The 22,270-nt window shown below is 36.8% G+C and overlaps 1 protein-coding gene across 1 annotated transcript in view; it reads right to left on the minus strand.

Annotated features, from left to right (window-relative positions):
* Nucleotides 1-19,144, minus strand: part of FAM19A2 (family with sequence similarity 19 member A2, C-C motif chemokine like) — a gene marked incomplete at its 3' end in the record, with an annotated part of 358,233 nt that extends 339,089 nt beyond the window's left edge. Inside the window, exon 1 of the mRNA XM_011383838.1 lies at nt 17,563-19,144. The remainder of the gene's footprint in view (nt 1-17,562) is intronic.
* Between the last annotated feature and the right edge of the window lie 3,126 nt (nt 19,145-22,270).

Consider the following 22,270-nt stretch of genomic DNA (forward strand, 5'->3'; position numbering starts at 1 on the left):
TTTTTTTTATATGAAACTGGAAACCTACTGAAACAAATCATCACAAAATCTCTGTCAAAAAGAAAAATAGTATAGATTATGTAGTAAAACTATTCTTTAAAAACGGAAAACATTTTGTACAAATTTAGTATCCTTATCTGACAAAATTATAGGTTCAGGTAACAGAAGACAAAGATGCTTTTCTTTTTTTTCTCCATCCTTCAACAAACATTTACTGAGGGACAACGGTGTGCCAGGAAATAGGAAGAAAACAGCTTCTGCCCTCAAGAATCATATAATCTAGTGGTGAAGGCAAATATATAAGTAATTTCATTTCAAGGAGGATGTATTGACAAATATAAACCAAAGTTGTGTAAGTACCCGAAAGAGAGCCCCAACAGCTCCATCTATATAGAAGACTCTCTTGACATTTCTTGAATGATATATTCATCAAAACACCAAAAGAGAATTTCCAAGATCATTTAACTATAATAATTCAACAGGAAAAATGGAGTGCTGCAGGCATTAATCTTGGATCCAGAGTGATTTTAAAATATTTTTTCACAACCTTCATGATGAACCAGAAAGCATGCTCAGTAACACTGTAGGCAACTAGGTTAAAGTCTCTTTCAAGAAAAAGGCTGACTTCTGCCTCTTTTTACTGCATATAATACTCAGTATAAACACAAAGTAGATGCTTAATACATCTAATTACACACTGAAAGCTAGATGAACATATGAAGTGTTTTCACGTATAGATAGAATTAAAATGCCAGTGCCCTTGATAAATTGAAAATATAAACAAGAAATAAATAAAACTTGGAGAAAGCCTTTGCCATAAAATTCAGATACTGAGTTCAAATTCAAGTTTAGCCACCTAAAAAGCTTACTAGCCTTTAGCAGCATTCCTAACCTCTGAGACTTTAAACTGTTTAGTCATACTAATCCCTTGGGCCCTTGGATCACTGTGAAGAATAGATGAACTTACAGAATATATGAAGGTTCCTAACTTAGGCCATGGCCCAATGTAGGGTACTCGGTAAATTTTAGACTCCTCTACATTCATAGAAAAAAGATTTCCTAACTGAAAAAATCTTGATGGATCTCCTCATAAACTTCCTTTTAAGACATCCTAAACTGAAAATATGCAGAAACGGTTACTCCATTCCTTATCCAAATAGTTTGATCTCCTTTGAGAGCGGGTGGGGCAGGTTGGGGGTGGGGGGCCCCCTTATCAAGCATACATTTCATTCATGTGCTATGAATTGTGTCCCAGACCAGTGTCTTTTAAACCCGTGTCTGAGTTTCTGCTCTAATGACCTAATGAATGATAAGTATCCACGACAACCTCCAGTTGTGGAAATTCACCACTTTCCAAAACAACTTTTAGTCTTTGGATAGATTTAAATATTATTTGTTGACTAAGAAAAACGGAAAAAGAATTTTGAGGGAGAATGAATGCAATCTGACATATGTGCAGTTTGATTTTTTTAAGACACCCAGACGGAGAGACCTAATATACAGTTGGAAATTCAGACTGAAAAGGTCTTGCCAGGAACCTCAGATTTGGAAATCATCAACACACAGGCAGGCCCTAGTTAAATGATCAGAGTAGATGAGATCAACAAGGAAATGTAAGTGTGTCAATAAGAGAGACCTGCCAAGAACAGAGTACTGGGGAACATCAATATTTCAAGGAAAGGCAGAGAAAGAAAAGTCAGCAAAAGAGGTTCTAAAGAAATGATCATAGATGTAGGAAGAGAACCATGAATACTGTTTAATAAGCCTGTGGGCAGTGGAGTGAAACTAGAAAAGAAGGGAATGGTCATCTAGATAAAAAGTCAGAGAAATCAAATAAAATGAAGCCTAAATAAAATCCACTGGATAAAGAATTTAATTTAGCCATAAAGAAGTTCAAAGAAAGACAATAAAGGGCCCATCTAATATTTGAATGCCTTTCAAATCACGCTCTCCTGGGAGCTGTCTAGTTGCACTTTCATGAAAACTCTCAATGTTAGAAATTTACCACTTTCTAAAACTCTTAATCTTTGAACAGCTCTAAATATTAGAATTCTCTCATTTTTGAATCAAAATTTTTTTCCTTGTATGTTTGTCTGCTGATACAACACTTTTCTAAATATTTGAAGGTAAATTTTCTGATATAGCACTTACCCTAATCTGCAAATATATTTGTGTATATGTACATACGGAAATATATATTTGTTTATTGGCTGTCTCCCCAATTAGATTATAAACTCCAAGGATACTCTCTGCTTTACCAAGTACCTGCAGCATGTAGCACAGTGTCTGACACATAGTAGGTGCTCCATAAATAATGACTAAATGAATATGTATAAACAAACAGGGTTTTAAACTCTAGAATAAATTATTCAACAAAACGTTAGCATTCCTTTCTCTCTGGATTTTTTCTTCCTTAATTGGATCGATATTCACATAACTTTCTAAATCAGTGTAAGAAAGCAAGATAGATTAGGTGCCTCTCAAACTCCCTTCTGAAACTTTGATTCTATGAAAAGCTGACAAAGATCATTTGTAGTAGACACATCCCATTGGGAATTTGGGAAACTTGCATTTCCGACCTAGGTCTGCCACAATTTCTGTGCCATTCAGCAAATCTGGGTACTTTCCTGGGCCTTGGGACCTCACTTATAAAATGAGACTCTTGGATTCTATATACTGCAAAGTTTTCCCCTGGTTTAAAACTATAACATTATGGGGGTGGGGGTGATTACATGTAAATGCTATAACGAAATGTGTAAAGAAAAAATATTTGAACTGTCTACTTGCTGCTCTGATTATATCATTTCTCCAAACTTTACATTTTTTCTTAGTTTTTGTGTATTTATAATAAGCTCCTTTTAAACATTTTCACTTTGCCACATCCCCAGTCATTTAAAAAAGAATGCCCTGTAATCATTAACAAAGTGGCTCCTCAAATGAAATTACACTGTTGTTTGTTATGAGTTTATAATCTCATTCTTCACAAGGGCCTCTCCTAGCCCCAGCTAGAAAGTTTTGTTCCTATTTATAATTTACAGAGCACAATCTGTAATAATATTTAACTTGCTGATAATTAAGACAAATTATCAGCAATTACTATTCCATTCTATAAGCAACTATAATTCAGACCAAGAAAGTGAATCAAGTATATGAAGAGTATATAATATAGATTATGTATTCTGAAAATATACACACATACACACACACACACACAGTGGTATTGCGTTATACCTCTCATTAAAAAAAAAATCAATCTGTTCCATTCTTTTCCAACATTGAGTTCTAAAGACAGAGTCAAAAGAAAATATAACATGGCTATAATACAGTATTCCTTCTCTGATGCTGACATCATATAAAAACATCCATAACATTCAAGAATAGAAACCTATTCATATTACCATAAACTATCTGTTGCCTATATTATTAGGGAAAACATCCATTTACAGATATATTTTTTGTTTACTCAAAAAGGAATTGTCTAAATTCTTTCAATATAATTAATGTTTTCATGAGGTTTGCCATTAATCAGAAAATTAGAAGATTGCACTGTTCAATACTTTGCTTCTAATTAGTCTTATATCGATGTTCTCCAAACGCAACTGAGTTCTGCAAACAGGGCTGCTGTATCGGCTATTCCCACTCTGCCCCCAAGATTCCCATTTCTTACACAGCAAAGAGGCCAAGAGAGATTTTTGTAAGATAAATGTAATAAAATATTGCAGCCTGAATTTAAATTCCAGAAAAAGACACACATTAGCTCACATTGGGTTAGGAGTTGGAGTTGCTTTGTTTTGTTTTTCGATTCAAAGGAATAAATATTTGAGTACATAAATTTTTCAAATTCTCTTGAATACTAGTTCTGCATCTCATTACTTAAAATTTTTTATCACATAAAATAGGAGAGTCATAGAAAGCCACTTATGGGAAATCTGTGACATATTCAAAGAATACTATGGATGTTACAGAGTAATTTTAATGATATAATTCTAAACCTGAAGAAATAGGACATACTTAGGATGTCTAGATATAAATAATTTGAACCAAGACAATTCTCTAACCAGCATTCTGTTGAACAGAATGAGTCTCATTTTCTAACAAGTATGACTGAGATGCAGTACTGTATGGTTAAAACCCAACTCTGAAGGCAGGGTGTAATTCAAGACTTGTCTCTATATCTTACAAATTGTGTGCTTGATCAAGCCACTTGTTTGTAAAATAAGAATAACAATAGTACATTCCTCTGGAATTACTGTGTGGATTAAATGAAATAATTCGTGCAAAGTGTTTAGCACAGTGGTCGGCACATTGTAAATGCTCGAGTTTTTAATTTTTAAAATGTCTGTAGATCACGACAGAGAATGAAGGCCACACACAGAAAAAGTCTCTGTCTCCTCACAGTGTTCTTGTCCATGAGAGATATGCAGGGGCGCAGCCTTAGTATATAATGATATTCAGGGGATAGCAGAGGGAAAATGGAAATAGGGAACTCTGGGCATGCTCCCCACTTTCCACAATTGCTCTTTCTGCTATCCTCAGCTTCTCTAAACAGCAGGAAAGATGGACTCCAAGGTTTATGAGGCCAGGTTGCTACAAACTCTTTCTGCTAAAATTAAAGGTGACATTCTGCTGATAGTAAAAAAAAAAAAAAAAAAACCTGAGATTCTTTTATATACATTATTGTACTCCAGGGCTCTCTCTCCTTGGTATGTTTTAAAAATTCTTCCTGGAGAGCTCATCCAGTTAGAGATTTCATGTACACTGCTATATGTACACTGACAACTCCTAAGCCTGTCTCTAAACCTGAGGTCTCCAACCATTTTGGCACCAGAGACCCGTGCTCCTATGAGAATCTAATGCCTGATGATCTGGGTGGAGCTGAGACTATGATGCTAGCACTGGAGAGTGACTGCAGATAACGATGAAACTTCGCTCTTCTGGCCTGCTGCTCACCTCCTGCTGTGCAGCCAGGTTCCTAACTGGCCACAGATGGGTACCAGTCCATGGCCCAGGAGGTTGGGAATCCCTGTTCTAAACCATAATTGTCCTGAGCTCCAGACTTGAATTTATCATTTAGATTGCCACTTGGGTATCCCAAGGGCACCTCAAATTCAAAATGCTTAAAATTAAACCTACCGTCTTCATCTAGATATAGTAGTTTGGGGATCTTACTGTACAAACACCACCAGTCACCTAAGCCAGGACCTATTCTTGAGACTTCTCCCTCCCTCTCCCACACATTCAGTTGCCAAGACCAGTTGCTTCTATCTCCCACCTCTCAACTATGTCTCATTTTCCTCCCTCCTCCCAACTCTTTTCTTCAAACTCTTGCCATTTCTCACCAGAAGCACTAAAATAGCTCTTTAGTTGGTCTCCCTGGCTTCCTATCCAACCCCCAATATGATCTATCCTACAGCCACCAAAAGATGTTTCTAAATATTAAAGGAGGATGGGTCTCAAGAGGACTGCTTGAGATGCAGCATGAACATCACATTTCAGTAGGTTCTCTTTGCCCCCAAGTCCCACTGGTGTGATGCAAAGGCACCCATGTAGATGTTGCACACTCATTGGTTTGTGTAACCTTGAGCTTGGCAAACCCAAATATTTTATAAAGGCTACAAGCAGACCTGCCCTTTATCCTAGAGGAAGACATTATTTTTATTAAGCAAATCTGTCCTGTGATTCAAAGAGAGACAGTATCATTCAAGGCTGTTCACTTTTTTAAATATCCTTAAAAAGCTATTATGGAACAAAAGGGCAGTGAGACCCATGGAGAATTGTCTCCCAGCAGATAAGCCCTAAATTCAAACTAGCCTCTTGGCACTCACTGTATGATTTTTACCACTCTCTACCAGAGTTTTCTCACCCGAAATCGAAGATAGCAATCATTCCTAACTCACAGCCATTTTATAGTATCAAATGAAATCATATGCATGAAAATATTTTTGTAAACAATACAGTACTATGCAAATATAGTTATTACGTATGCCTGTGGAACACACTTCATTGTTTATTATGGAAATAAAAGATGAAAATAATTTAGAATTTTAGAATAAAAATTTAATATTAATAAAACACTAATTAAATGCCTGATTATGTCCTAGGTTAGTTTAGGTAGTACGCAGTGAAGAGTAAGACACGTTCCTTGACCTCAAGAATTTCAGTTTAGGAAAGAAGCAAAGAGAAAGCAGTGTTCGAGATATGTTCATGTGACGGAATAGAAGTATGGAAGTATGACCTACAGTCATCATTAACATATAGAGCTTGGAGGGATCTAAGTAATGGTGAAATCCAATTTACCAATGAGAAAACTGATGATAAATGTTCAGTAACATCCTTTCTGACTTTTAGTTTGGTAAAAAGCCTTGACAGAAATTTCTTATTCCTGGATAGAGTTTTTTTTTACAAGGCTAAGGGGAAATTCTGGTTTGGTCCCAGGTGTTTTTCTCTCCTCTACAGTCTTATTTCAGTTCTTTGCTATTTTATCTTGTTGTTCCCCAAGAATCACAATGGATTTATTCTTTGTCTAACTTCTTACACCTCTCTCAAAGATCATGAATTTTTTTTTTTTTTTTTTTTTTGGTATAAAAATGCTAGCTAGAACAGACTTCTCTTCTGACCTCTATTTTCTCCCTTTTACTCCATCTGGCCCCCAAATTCCTCTTACCATTCATATCCTGCAAAATGTTAACTTTCTCAATCTCTGACTGCCAGTTACTCAGTCTGCTTTTTTCTTTGATTTCACTCTAGTTTGCCATGCAATCTATCCAGTGAACTTGAAGCAGATTTCACAAAATACAAAGTGAAGTATTTAGCCACAAACCTTGAAGTCCATGGTAAAGATTAGATGTAATCAGCTGTTAGGAAAAGATACTAGGCAAGGAAAATCATAGCTGACCCAGTCTTCCTAGAAGTATAATATGGGCTTTGATCCAAGGTAAAATTCACCAATATACCATAAGCTTGATTTTAACTCTGATTTTGAAAATATTTCAGTACAGTCCCTAAATTTTTCATATTTAGAATTGAGTCGGGGAAGAAAACTAGTTCTACCTTTTTCAATAAGTAGCCCTAGCTCAATAACCTTATATCCTTAGTTATATAAATCTCAATACAGCGGGGACAATACAGCGGGAAAAAACAGGTCCATTCAATTCACATCCTGTCTTTTGACTCATTGAAGAGTTCCAAAAATATGTCTTATACTTCAGAGAGTAAAGACATAATATTCAAGGGTTTTGAGAAACTTTTAAGCATATAAGCATGCTAATATATACAGTTTAATGTAATCTTTTAAAATAAAGGCAATGCAGAAAATTCAACTAAGTTTTTAAAGATCTAGTGGGTTTTTTTTTTAATTTTATAATACACATGGGTTTTCTTAATAATCAAATATAGTCAAAGAGTTTTAATTCTGTAAAATCTTCTATAGCAACAAGTATTTAAAAGCTTTACTTGACCCAGAAGGACTAAAATCAATAAATACTTGAATGCATACTATCCATACTAAGCAGCATTTAACATTAGAATACCAATAATTTTCAATATCATTAAAGCCAAGAACAATGGTTTCACAGTTAAAAGTCTTCCTGAAGGTGAAAAAAGCAAATCTGGTTCACGATAAATTATGAAAATGGTAATTATGTAGATAAGAATAAATGGCTTTAAATTTCCTAATGAATGATGAGTCAAATCACTGACAAGAGAGATCAAAATATATTCCATATGTGATTAACAACACTTAAAATTGACATTGACAAATTACTTAATTTATATAACAGTAGAATCACAAGCATATGTAGCCTCTAAACCTCCAGGTTACATTAAATTGTGGAAAGAATGGAAATATCAGTCAGCATGCTTATCTTATTTTTGTCCTTGATGTTTTGCTTAGAATGTATTTTTGAATGCTAAAATACCTGTCAAGTGTAATTCAAAATAGCCTCTCTATCTCCCTCCATCTCCCTCCCTCTCTCTTCACCTCTCCCCCACCCCTTATTCTAATAAATTCCATTTCTCACACACACACAACACACACACACTCAATTAGGCAGAATAAATGACAGTGCTTCACAAACTACTTTCTTACGCATTGAAGAAATATGCAAAAAGGATTTTTATCAATATGAACTCTTGATCATCTTCCCATTAAATTTATTAAGTACCTATTATGTGCCAGACAATGCTAAGAATTGGGGATTGATAGAAATTTGATATACATGGTACTTCCTTACAGAGTTTATAGTCCAACAGACTCTGTAAAATGAATTCATCTCATTACTCAGCAAGGAGCAAAACTATTCTATATAATAGAAATTTCTAAGCACTTAAAAGAAATTGAGTAAGCTTTAATAGCATTACTATTACAAACTATATTAATCATACAACTTGCAAGAAAATAAATTGCTTCACTCCCTCAGACTGACATGTCTAAATCTAATTTCAGTTTATAATTAATATACCAGCATTAGAAACATAAGAATTTCCAGGGAACTGATAACACTGACAAAAATATTTTAACTAGTGAACTGAGCTTGTAACATAAGGCCCTACCACAGTAAAGTTATAAGCATAGCTATGACACTTGGCATTAGTAAAACTGGTTTAAGGGGAAAAAATGCTAATAAAATATAAAGAAGTCAAAATTCCTAAATAAGTTATGTCTTCAATCTTAAAGAGATCATTTTTGAAAGGTATTTAGGATTAGCAGAGCAAAAGAAAAGATATATTCACTTTAATATTGTAAGCCCAAGAAACACACAAGGAAAACCATCTTTCTTCAAGTCTACTCTCCCACCAACTCATAATAACTACTTAAGTAGAACAAAAATCTAGACATTATGGCCAAAATTGTGACATTTAAGTCCTAAAAGGAAGCAATTACTGTTGAAATTCCAAAAATGATTTAGAGAGTTAAAATTGACCTTGTATGAGAGAATATATCCATGTATAATACAATGCCTTAGTTATGAAATAAATTTCTTCAAACTGTAGTAATTCAAACTTGCATTAATATGTGAAGAACAGACAATTTCTGATTAATCCTTTGCAGATAAAATATGTTCTTGAAACAGAACATTAGAAAAAAGCAAAATGCTTATGAATTCTGTGCTCTGATTAAAGAGCCTTTGAGAAAAGCGCTTAGCGTCAGTTTGGGCTGCTTACTACAGGGAGAAACCTGTCAGAGAAATAAGAGTTGGAGTCCTCCAACTTTTCTGCATGCATAAAATGAATTTCAGTGATGAAAAAGCTCTCTAAAGACTTGTGACTCAAACTGTTGTCCGTGGGCCAAAAGCATTAGCTTCATCTGGGAGCATGTCAGAAGTGCAGAATCCCAGGCCCTACTCCATAACCTCCAATTTAGCAAAATTCCTCCAGATGATTTGTGTGCATATGGAAGTTTAAGAAGCACTAATCGAAAGGAATAAGGCATTACAGAACTATACAGCCCATTCTAAATATTTGGTATAAATTGAAACTACATTCTCAGCATCTCTCTTAAACCCTACAAGATACCACCAACTTCAAGGTGAGTTCAGCATCAACTTCACAGTGAGTCAACAGGAAGAACACTAAATACAGGGGTGAGACTGAACCACTCCTCATTATCATTCAGCTACTATAGCTGAGCGCTTTACTGGCAACCACCCCGACTCCAGATGCCTGTGGAGTTGGAGGATTATGGCTAGAGATGACAGAAGACAGGCATACACATATCTCCCTAACTAGCTGTCCTCACATATCCCTGTCAACAATGACACGCTCATGCCCATTAGCCTGAATATGGCCTACAGATGTGTTTGTTGGCCCACACAGTATTTTAACTTTGAACTCATTACCATCATTTATAAATCTGGAACTTCTAAGTTAAAAAATCTGTACACCTATGTTCTCTTCTACAAATCAGAAAATCTGGCAACACCAGTCTCATATCCTGGCATGGCAACAAGTGTAGCCAAGGCTCAGCTGCCCCACTCAGATGTGGACCAGAACCTCCACCACTCCCTATGGTCTCTCCAACATGTAGGTGAGGCTGAGCGGCAGTTGCCATTTGTCATCTTCCATTTGGTATGGTTCGCTCATTCACGTTCCTATAGGTGTTTGAATTTGTAACCCTTTTAAGAGGCTCTAGGGGGTAACATGTCACTAATCTCAAGTCATTCAGCCTATCTAAATTTATTCTTTTATATAGGAAATTAGGGAAAAGGAGCTATTATTTGTGTCACCCTCAGTTTAATCATAGACCTGATGAGGTGGAAACAATCCACTGAATTACATACCACTTCACCTTAAATATATATTTTTTTCTACATGACACATTCTAACTCAGACATTTTAACTATTTTAACTATTTCTTTTCGGAACTCTTCACAATTATAAACAAGAATTAGTAGCAAGAGTAGACATAGTACAGTACATTCTTGAACCATTCCTCCAGATTCATTTCAAAACGTCAAGTAATAGAGTGAATTGGTAAATTCTATGAGGACAGGTGTCTGACTTTTCTGTTTACTGAGATACCCCAGAACTTAGAGAGTGTTCAATAAATATTTATTGAATAAATGGACTTTTCCAAGAATTACAAATTCTCAAAAATTCATACACCAGTTTTGAAAGAATGTGTTTAATTACCAACAATAGCATGAAGATTATTCATTTGCTAGCCTAGTTCTATTTGGGTTGAACAAAACCATTTTATTTCAGTGACTAAGAAAACTAGAAGTAGAGAAAAGACATGTAACCCTAACAAGCCTAAGACTTATAGCCTATCTCAGCTTGTTTCACAGCAAAACAGCATCATACAAACTAGGCAAAATAGCTAAACTGAATCATAAGATTTAGTCTGATTCAATTTTATGTCCCCACATCTGTAATCTTTAGTCATCACCATAATTATCATTATTATCATCATCCCAATCTTCAAAAGCTAGACAACTTTTATAGATAAGTTATTAAAAAGCATTCATGGAACATTTACTGATATGCTAGAAACTATGTGCTAGATCCTAACTAAAAGTTATATCCTGCAATACTATTACTATACCTACCATGCCACGATGCTTAGTAGGTCTGAACACAGGAAAAAAGAAAATTACATTTTTAATTGTCTTGAAAACTTGACTCAAGAATATATTGCTGAGAACCTGAAGCACAGCAAAATAAAGTGATTTTCTTGTGTTACATGGTCACTTATTGATAGAGCTACAATAGCATCTCCGGAGCTCTGGCCACTGCACCACATTGGTTTTATGACAATTTTCAAAATTTATCTGCTAACCAAAATGCAAGCCAATGAATTTTAACCACTCAACAAATGGTATGATTAACAATTTTCAAATAGCAAAGTCTAAATTTTGACCCATTACTGGTATATTTATGAACAAACCAACGATCTAAAAGGTGTTTTCAATAATGCTAAATAGTACCTTAGCAGAAAACTACTGATATAACATTTCAAGAACTAAAGCTAAAAAAAAAAAAAAAATGTAGGTTAGAAATTTTCCTTGAACTTAAAAACTGCTCAAAATGGTTTTATGGAGTATGAGATTGCAATGCCCTTTCACTCTGCCCTTGGCCTTTGGATTGCCTGACTGAAATGTAAATCATCTACTTTCTCCTTATATCTACTTTCTCCATAAAAAGAACTAAAGTTAGAGCTGTTGCACTTAATTCAACTAAACTTTCTGAAGAAAATACAAACAAAAGCAGGACCAGGTCACCGATATGTCTGATGGCCATTCTAGAAAGGAATTTACTGAACTCTCTAACACCAACGAATTTAAGTATGCCATTCATCATATACCTACAAAAAGGTAAAACTAAACCAAGAAAGAAATAACAATAATCATGTTTGTACACCTTAAATGAATTTGGAGCTGTCCATAAACTAATAGAAGTAAAAACATAGTGTATATTGTTTTCCTCAAATGATCTCTATTGGCCATTTCTGAATTCTTGACTCATCTGCACAGTCACAGATTCACTACATTGGTACATAAAGCTCTACTGTTTAAGTTGACCAAGTTTTAGAGCTGTAGAAAACCTGCCCTCTCACAGAATATACACTAACAAACTGTGTCCTATTACTAGGTTGAGGTTGTGTTATCAAGATTCCTATGACCACATAACTCTTTCTGAGTTCCCTGCTTTTGCTTATTCTAATTCATAAAGACAAAGAACATGAAGCCACGAGAAAGACTGGAAGAAATAACACACCTTGCTTTTCTCATACAGATGGTCTTTTTCATAACAGAGCAGGAGAGAACAAGCACATTTCCTTCCTCCAATATTTAAGTATAATTCTCATTAGAATCTCCAAGAAGGACACTGAAAAAGAAAAACTGAGCCAAAATCAAATAAAACCATGCAGTTTTTACATATAATTTTGAGTGATGGGTATTTTTGTACCAGAAAGAAACTGTCCATCTCTTCATAACCTAGGCCACTCTGGCTTAAAAACTTTAAACCCAAAGCAAAAATATACTTTTCCAAAAATCTTTTGTCATAGTGCTTGCTATGGATACCATCATAAATGTGCTTATAAAGAGCTGCCTAATCCGCCACGGAAGGCCAAAGTGTTACTCTGTTATTAAACTCAACAGAAATCTCCATATGCAACAACAGGAGGCCATAGGCAATTAACACTGTAAATTGAAAGGTTTAGAATTTTTTGCATGACCTTTAAAGGTCAACACAATTGCCCATTCACATGCATGCAATTATACAGTGACTGGTTCGTAGCAGGAAAAAAAAAACAAAAATATTTAGTAAAACAAACCTTGCATTCATCAAAAGCTACCTTGCACTTTCCAGGCTTTATCTGAAGAGTTAGCTTTACATAGCGCAAGAAGTTAAAACAGCAAAGGAGACTTGTTTGGCTGCTTTTCCCCATTTTGTCAAAATTTAGCCTACCCCATTCAAACTACCACCATAATTACTAAGAATGCAACATTATCACATTATCTAATCTCTGTAAAGAGTTTCAAAAATCTACTGTATAAAAGAAGCAATATAAATATAAATTTAATTGAATGACTGCCTTTGTGCTATTGCTGAGAGAAAAGAAGAGGTACCTTCACTAATTGGCCATTCAGGGGAAATCATAAAACAGTTACAGCTACTATGGAGTAATTTAGGAGACTGAGGGAAGTGATTAAAAGGCCTTTGTCTAATAAAAGCATACTATAAGGTCTGATTCCTTAGTTCTCTCTCATACCCCATATGGATCACTGTGAACAAAATGAAATGTTCTTCTCATCGCTAATATATTCATTTTTCATCTGAATCCCAAATAACCTGAAAGTCATATTTTCCAACGGTCAAAAAAACCAATTGCCTAAATAGGCCAGATTTTCACTAATTCCAGTGACTAACTCGTCTATCATTTTGGCACAGGTTGAAATCTGACATATACATGTGGTATACACATTGGAAGTGGGTGGGTTTCGAAACTCTAACATGATGTTGGAGTATAATATAAATGTTTCTGGAAAATTTGTAGATACTATTTATAAACCAGAATAGTATGCTCTAAACGCATGGTTTATGTTTTGACTGTGGATGTGCATATTTAATAATGACAGCATACAGATATGTTCAGGGTTTAAAATGTATTGAACTTCCCAGTCATAGTGTCAATAAACATATCCCAAAGTGCCCCTACAGAGGACACTAATTTTCTTTTGCATTTGTAACTTAATAAATAAAAATATCTCCAAAAGAAAAACTAAAGAGAAAAACATATTGCATGTAACCGTGTCTCAAACTCAATTATAAACAACCTTGTTAAACCATGAATACAGTTACACTGTAGGTCAAATCATGTAAAATAGTGAAAAACTATGTACTTAAGAATGTAGACATTTTTTAAAGTTGTTCTTGCCCCCTTTAATACAAAACCGGTATTTTATATGGGTGCCATTAAAAGCATTTGTATGTATATATGCATGTGAATATATATGTATAAATATAGAGATTAGATAGGTATTAGAGAAATGTATTTAAATAGTACTTTTCTTCATGTTCCAATAAGTCTAATTATTTCTCTTAAAATTTCTGTTAATAAGTAGAAGACAAAAATTGTTAGTTATAGTTCATTGACAAAGACATTGAGTACTGTACCAAATGAATAAAATCAGACTTTCTAAAAATGACCCAATAAATCAGTGGTCAATGACAACTAAAAAACAAAAATTAACTTCTGTTTGCTAGGCCTACATTTCCGTCTCCCGTTCCAGACTGTGCTCCAAAACTAAAGTAAAACTGTTCTCTACAAAGACGTATGGTAACTCATTGTAAAATTATTCCTTCTCTTCCAGTGGTGTAATTCAATATGCTCCAAGTACTGTAGTTCAAAATAAAGTTAACCAAAGAATTTTTTAACAAAATGGCAAACTAATCATATTACATGACATTAAAATAATCAGTGCTTCATAAGAAAAATTTATCATGTGAAATACTGTGTAAGTATGTGGACCAAATATGAGGTTGATTCAGCTGGTTTGGGCTTCATATCCAGCGGCATCTGTGTTAATGCATTTCTTCTTTGTTTTGATGGAGCCCTACTAATAGGTTGATGAATTACATTTGTAAATGTCAGGCATAGATCAAAGGGGACTATGTTAATCGCTTATTTTACTTTAACTTAGTTTTTTACCAAGAAAACAAAACTGCATTGCACAGTAGTTTCTTATTTTTACTTGAATCTTTAATGAACAAAACAGCTGCAGAATAATGTGACTTAATGAGGCATCCCTAATAAAATACTGGAGAAGTAAAAGCAGGGGCACTGAACTGTTTGCACTCTGGTTATTTCATCTTCTCAAATAGGTTAGAAATAACTGATGACACTTTGGAACATTTCTCGTTTAAGACATGCATTAAAGAGGCAAATATTTATCAGTTTGCTGCCACAGCTGAACTTAGGCAAAATCTAACAGTATCTTTTATTGGGGCCCATGATAAGAAATGCCTGGAAAATGCTGAAGAGGCATATCTTACTCTACCTGTATAGGGTAATCCTGCAATTAGTGATAAATCAACCCTAAAATGCACTTTCAACATTTAAATGTTCAAAAATGTTGTAAAAGGATTATTAGAATGCTATATTGGGAAACAAAATACTATATTGAAGATACTGGATCCAGGACCATAAAAATTTCCCGATAATATGCAAAATAATTTTATAAACTGTTCTTTTACCCTCAAAGTTTCATCACTTTATATTTTAAAAGGAAAGTGGCCATATCTAAACACAGACCTTTTTACAGCTGTGTCATCACATTTTATAACTTGGTGGTTAGTAAATACTATAAAGCAGTATGTAAGCAATATGTATCTTTTCTGACATAGAGCCATGGAAATCTCAATGAATCTTCATTCTTCAATTTGTCATTGTTAAAAATAGCTAATATTTTTCAGAGTTAAAATCACAACCTCAGATACTTTTGATTTCCCTTTAGCACAACTTGTAGCATTACAGGTGTTTGCTTTAATATCAAGGTTTTTGGTTCTTCTTTAAGACATATAACATAGCACTATGTATCAATACGTAAGTTTGAGTAAACTACAAAATTTTATTAAAGGCAAGAATCAAGATTTTAATCTTTAAAAAATGCCTAATAAAAAGCAACACACTAAAATTGTGTTCTGCCTCTTAAAAGAGTCACAGTGCCTAAGCACTCAGTTGGCGGGGCAGTGCTCTCATAGTATTATATCTATAAATAATACAACCCCATTTTTTTCATTGAAAATTAAAGTCAAAACAAGCTTCAATGTGGTTTACTGATGGCCTTTCAATGGCTACTGATGACTCTAAAAATTACACTCTAAAGAGGTCACATGCAAACAATTGACCCCAGATGAGATCCAGAACAGAATAAAGTAGGAAAAGAAAATTAAATGTGTCTGATCATTTTTAAGGCTCTTAGGTGCCAAATTTGAAACTGTAAAAGATTCAGCAGCCTGAGAGTACAAGTGGAAACATAGAAAGGCTGGGCTAAATACAAATAATCTTAATGGTCTTGTTTTTAAAGCCTTTAGAAGTGTTTTCAATCTCCTTTGCTAGTTTTGCCATTTCACACTTTAAACAGACATCTTAAATTAATTACTCAATTGTCTTAACTTAGATTGCCTAATAGAGCAGTTTTAATGTGTTAATGGATAACAGTTTGAACGTTGATGTCTCAAACAATCTAGTTGGGAAGACAGAAACCAGATAATTGTTATTCAGTCAATAGTCATTGAAACTCAGCTCCTGTCCTGAGTGAAGGACGCTTATATGCTGACTGCTTAGGAGTACTTTTAAGAGTAAAGATTGCACAGAGGTTTGTTTAAAAATAAATAAAATAAAATAAAAAGAAACTGACTTCTGCAAAATTCAAGAGGGGATTTAACATTTATAAAATGAAAATATTTTCTTTTCTGTCTTATTGACACAAGCCAAACTCCCCCAGCACAAGGTGAAGAGAGGCCAGCTAATCACTGCCTTAACTACACATTTGATTCCAAAAGCTTCGGGGAATTGTTTAGCAATCGATCTGGAAAGGGAATACTGAATGGGAAAGCATCGCGTCTTCCCAGGGGCTCTTCAAGCGCCCACAGTTCGTCCTTTTCAAGTGGAGACCAGACAGCTCAGCCTGCAATTCTAGGAGAAATAGGGCAACGGATCTCAAACTTTCCTTTGCAAAAGCAGTATCTGGAAATAACACGTTCCCCACTGGCTACTGAGGATCAGTAACCTGAAGAAAACACCTCTTGGTAGGAACCTGGCCTTTTGGAACAGAATGGGGGAAGGGACAACAAAGCAGTGGGGCAGAAAAACCATGTACTATTAGCAAGATTTGGGAGGCATCTGTCCAGAAAGAAACCATTAGTTTCTCGAAGCTGTTCTTTCTCTGAATGCTGTCCTAAAGCTGTCCCGTAGTATCCTTTATTAAAGCTTTATTTCATTCGGTAATAAAGCGTCCGTTCCCAAATCCAAATAAACCTCTAAATAGGTGAGGCTCTGAGACTTATCAAGATGATTCTTTACGAAGATAAAGAGGTATAGAAATCAATAGCCTCATTGAAATGCCCACTGTCTGCAGACAGGCCCGAGAATTAACTAATCAGAAGTGGACAGAAAGTAGGGATTCCAGAAGAGCGACCTAACATCTCATTGATCCTTGAACGCGACCCTGAACTCCTAATTAGGAGTCCAAAATGGTTCCCAGCCGGATGAGTTTGGTTGTGGGATCTAATTAAACCCCACTTTAATCCTCGGCCGGGTCGCTTATTATGTTGGGAGAAATGGGGCAGAAAAGAGAAGGAAGGCACCGCTCTCGGACCTCCTTCCTGTGCTCAGATCCCGGCTCGGCGTCCCTCTACCCCCGCCCCTACCCTGACCTCCCGCGAGGGAGACGCAGGCTGCCCAACCAGCATCTGCGCTCACCTCTCGCTTTTCCCCGGCGAGCCCCCTACAGCCCTCAACGCCCGAGGAGGGGAGGCCGTCCCCGCCCTGGGTCCTCCAGCTGCCGCCCGAATACCCAGCACAGGCGGGTCGCCGGGGGCGCGGCTCGCACCTACCTGCAGCCCCGCTTCCTGGTGGCGGCAACACCTAGCGATGCTCCTGCAGCTTCCGCGGGCCTGCGCCAGCCTTATCGCTCTTGCATTGCTTCCCAGATGCCAGTCCGCCGTCCCGGTTCAGGGGCATAGGGAACCGAAGTCTGGTGGTGTGTGCTCGTGGAGGGCGTGTGAGCGAGGTCCTAAGCGTGCGTGTGCGCGCGCGCTTGTGTTTCTTCCTCCGATGGCAAAGAGGGTTCAGGAATCTCTTGACATCTAAACTGGAATCCCCTTAAAGTGGGTGGAAGGTGGAGCGCGCGAGCCTCGTCTCTTTTCCCCCCTTTCTTCGTTCCACAGTGTCGAAGTAATGAAAAGATTTGTTTACTGAGCACAATCCAAAGTCCCGCAGCTAGACCAGCGTCCGCGGTCGCCCGCTGTCCTCGCCGGATGCGCGCGGTGCGCTCAGCTCCCGGGACTGCGAGAATCAAGGCGGTCTTGCAGCAATTACCGCGCTTATTCCATCTCTGATTTGTTTGCTTTTAACGACGAGTACAGACTTTTCCTCCCGCCTCACGCCGTCTCTCCCGCTCACACACACTCACACATCCTCCGTTGCCTGTCTCCCGCCCTCTTCTGTGTTCTCTGGGGAAAGGCAATGGGACAGAACAATTCACCTTCACGAAAGCAGCCTTTGCCACGTACTTCACCAGTTCCCTGGCTCTCGCAGGTCCTGGGTCTCCAATGTGGACGAGTTGGTGGGGAGATTCGGGGCAGGATGGAGGAGAGGCTCTGAGCTCGGCTATCCTCCGCCCTCAAGACGCTCGAGTTCCTCGGTTCAGGTGCCGGTGTTCCCGCTTGTAGCAGATAGGTCGCAGGTGATGCCCTCTCGCAGACTTTGAGCCGAGTCCAATTAGCAGCAACTCCTGGCCAGCTGCAGCCCCTTAATCCCGCCTAGAAGCGCTGCGGGCATAGCCCCACGCGGCCCAACCGCTGACCCTCTCGGCATCGTGCGCTGGAAGAAAGGGAAAATTCGCCGTTGTCCCCCTCTCCCCAGTATGCTGGTACCGTCACCACTGAGAAAGTGTAAGTTCCAACATCCAACACAAGCGAGCAGGTGTTGCCTGTGTCACTTCGTTAAAGGCGGGAGGGGAGAAGAGAAGGGGCCGGGGAGGGGGCCGATGGGGGGGGAAAAATCCAGACCACCAGAAAAAAAAAAAGTAAGCCGTTTAGTAAAGCCTCCTCTCCGTCTCCCACCCTAAGCGCCGTACTGTCAAAAGACACTGGTGGTATCTTTTAGAAAGTCACCGTAAAGGGCAGAACCCCCTGTTCCACCCAGACCCCTTATTTCACCCAGCCTAGCTATCCAGGGAGTACGGAGTGACTTGCCTCCCTGTATAGTGCAAGGAGAACGCAGGGAGAGGATAGATCCCAACACTCCAGGTTGAGTTAAGCAGTAAAATGGGATGGCAGGACCAGACGGCGTTGCCTCCCTCCGTCTCTCTCCCAACAGCCACTTCTGATAGCATCCGCAGCTGCTGCTGAGAGCAAACTGCGGTCCTGCAGAAAAAAAAAGACAGTAAAAAATGAGAGGGAGGCAATTGGTATAAAAGCTGGACTATGTCTCCCTCTAGAGGGAGAACCGGGTTGGAAAGCTTTGCTGGCTGTAACTAGGATTCCAATCTCTCCACAAAGAAAAAACGATATCTGGTTTCAGAGAATTTTGCATTTTTACAAGTTCCAACCTCTAATGGATTTAGAGAGACGATTTGCACTGCGGCCCTATTTAACCAGAGTCTTTGCTAAAGGAAACTTGTGCTATTTACAGAAATTGAATAGCGAGACCCTGGAAGGTCATGTTTTTACAGATTTGGTCAAACTAGCTGTTAGTTTAAGCAGTATTATACTTATGAGCTCAAAAGAAAGGTCCTCTACAGCTCACTTTGATCAAGTTTGGTGATGAGCAAAGCCTTAATCTAGTGATTAGAAGATTGTGCAAAAATAGATAACTACTAATAATAGATTTAAGAAGGGAAAAGAACGTCTGAAACAAAGAAACAGGATGCTGATCTAGGAAATCTTACAGGTGGCTTACAACTAGGAATATCTCAAAGATCCTGCTTTGGAGCTGATATCCGTACTTCTTATTCAACTAGACTAGTAAACATCAAGATGACTAAATTCCTACAGCTCTAAAGTTTTGTGCTTTTATAGCTCTGGTTCACTGAAACCATTGATAAACTAGATATCACATGTTCTCTCCACCAGCTATAAAATAAAAGTAATACTAGGTACCATATTTACAAAGAAATATGGAATATGTTTCTAATTCAACCATATTTTGTATTTAAAAGGGTATCAAGTATTTTAACGAGGTCAAGGTGGTTGTTTTGATAATGTTTTGTTAGGTTTGTCAAGTTCAAGCTAGGTCCATCTATGACTTTAATATTTAGATTTTTGCAAACTTAATGTTTAAAGGTTTGCTTTCAAGGTGTTTTCATATATTTAAAAATTATAAAATATGTATTAAAGTTATGATTAAACTCCTTCCCATTCATTCTGAATTTTTAGAGTCTTTCAATTTTAAGTAATCTAACTTAGCATAGGCTTAAAGAAAGAAAAGAATCTATAATGAAATACTTTAGACTGATTGAAGTCATCTAAAACAAGAAGCCAAAAGTAAATTGTGTAACATTTACTATTTCAGCTAATTGTACCACAGTAGATTTGAATCACTCTAGCACAGGGAAATCATTCGAGGAACCTTCGAATGGTCTCTTTCAAAAGATCAAGATTCAAGTCATATGATCAAAGATTTTTATTAGATTCCTCTCACCTAACAACTTAATTCCTCAGGGAACAAAGTTTGCATTTTAAAACACCTGGCACTATTTCACTGCAGATCTTACAGAAATTCTCTGTCTGCTTCAATAAATGGTAGGATGTAATCCAAACAGGAATGACATTGGAAACCCAGGCTCTGGTCTGGGAAGAAGAGCCATTTACAAAATCACTTTAGAACATTGGCCTCCCTTGCCCATGAGAAATGTAAAACATACGTTATAATCCCTCTAGGTTCTAATTCATTAGCTCTCTATTGTCATAGGGAAATCAATAATTTTATCACATTGTCAAAAGTTTATTTCTTTTTAAATGTATGACATTTCATCCTTATTTTCCTAATTTGTAACATGAAACAAAAAAATGAAAAATTAAACATAACAAATGTATAAATTAATTGAAAATGTAGAGTTTCTTATTCAGTCATATGAAAACTAAAATTCTATAATCTTTGTATTTTTATAAATATCAAGGTAAATAATGCCCAATAATTTTAAGATCAAGATATTCTTATTCCTAGCACCTCCTAGATGTTAAAACAAAACCTTTTTCCTCCTTTTAAAAGGAACAATATGACAAATACCTAACAGAAATCTTGAGATATTTCCTAGCATCTGTTTATTTAAACCACCTGCTTCCTCCTGTCTAAGCAGTAGAAAATAATTGCTTTGAATGCTGAAGTTCACTGGATTGTAACTGCATGTGTAGCTTTCCATGTTCTGAGGGCTTAGTAAAATGTCACTTTAAGGCACTTAAAGCTTTTGCTAGAGGCTTTATATGTAATTTCAAATCCTTATCTCAAATCCTCACAATATCCCATAAAGTAGATGATATAACCCCATTTTACATCTGAAAATTATTGACACTTAATTTTACTGTTACTAAGTGGCAGAGCTGGAATTCAAACCAGATGTACCTAAATTCAAAGCTAGTTTTTGTTGTTTGTTTGGCTTGGTTTTGGCTTCAATTTTTTTTTCTATCTTCCCCAGCACCACAACTAAAATATACTATCTCCTATATTACATGGAAATGAAAATGATTTACACCTGGATATGGAAAAGACTTAGCCAGAGGACTTGGATCTATTAATAAGAACTGAAAGAAGTTAGTGGCAAAAACGGAGAGAAAAAATAAATAAACGGCAGCTCCCCTCACTGTTCTGCCAAAATGTATGGTATTAAAACAAATGAACAAAAACTTCTGATTCCTAGTGCAAAAGCAAAGAAGAATGCTACATATAAGCTACTCAGTCCCACTTGTTTCCTCTTGTTTTGTTTCTTTGGTGCCAACCACCTTATTTTTTTTCAATAAAGCTTCTCTCACTCAACTTTTAAGTGTTTTCATGTAATTAGGTGAACAGAAGGAAGCACAGAATTTATTCTATATAACTCAAGGTTGCATGCGATTAACTTTTACTATTCCCTACATAGCATAGTGCCTAACATACCATAAATACTCTATTAATACTTTATGGTCAGTAATCAGGAAACCAAATAGGTCAAGTGAGCAAATAGATGTCATAGAAATAAATCAAGAGTACTCCAGAGAGCAGTTCAAGAAAGAACAGAGGCAAAAAAAAAAACAAAAACAAAAAACCTGTCCTAAGTAGTAGGTAGTTAAATGGAAAAAACTGTCCCAAAATTTAGTAGCTTAAAGCAGTGTTCTGCAACCCCCAGGCTTTAGACTGGTACGGGTCCACGGCCTGTTAGGAACCCACAGCAGGAGGTGAGTGGCGTAGGCTAGCGAGTGAAGATTCATCTGTATTTGCAGTCACTCTCCAGCACTATCATCATCATGTCAGCTCTACCTCAGATCATCAAGCATTAGCTTCTCATAGGAGCACCAGTCCCTGGTGCCAAAAAGGTTGGGGACCGCTAGCTTTAAGAACAAACAT

The sequence above is a fragment of the Pteropus vampyrus genome, unplaced genomic scaffold (genome assembly GCF_000151845.1).
Source record: "Pteropus vampyrus isolate Shadow unplaced genomic scaffold, Pvam_2.0 Scaffold545, whole genome shotgun sequence".
Lineage (NCBI taxonomy): Eukaryota > Metazoa > Chordata > Mammalia > Chiroptera > Pteropodidae > Pteropus > Pteropus vampyrus.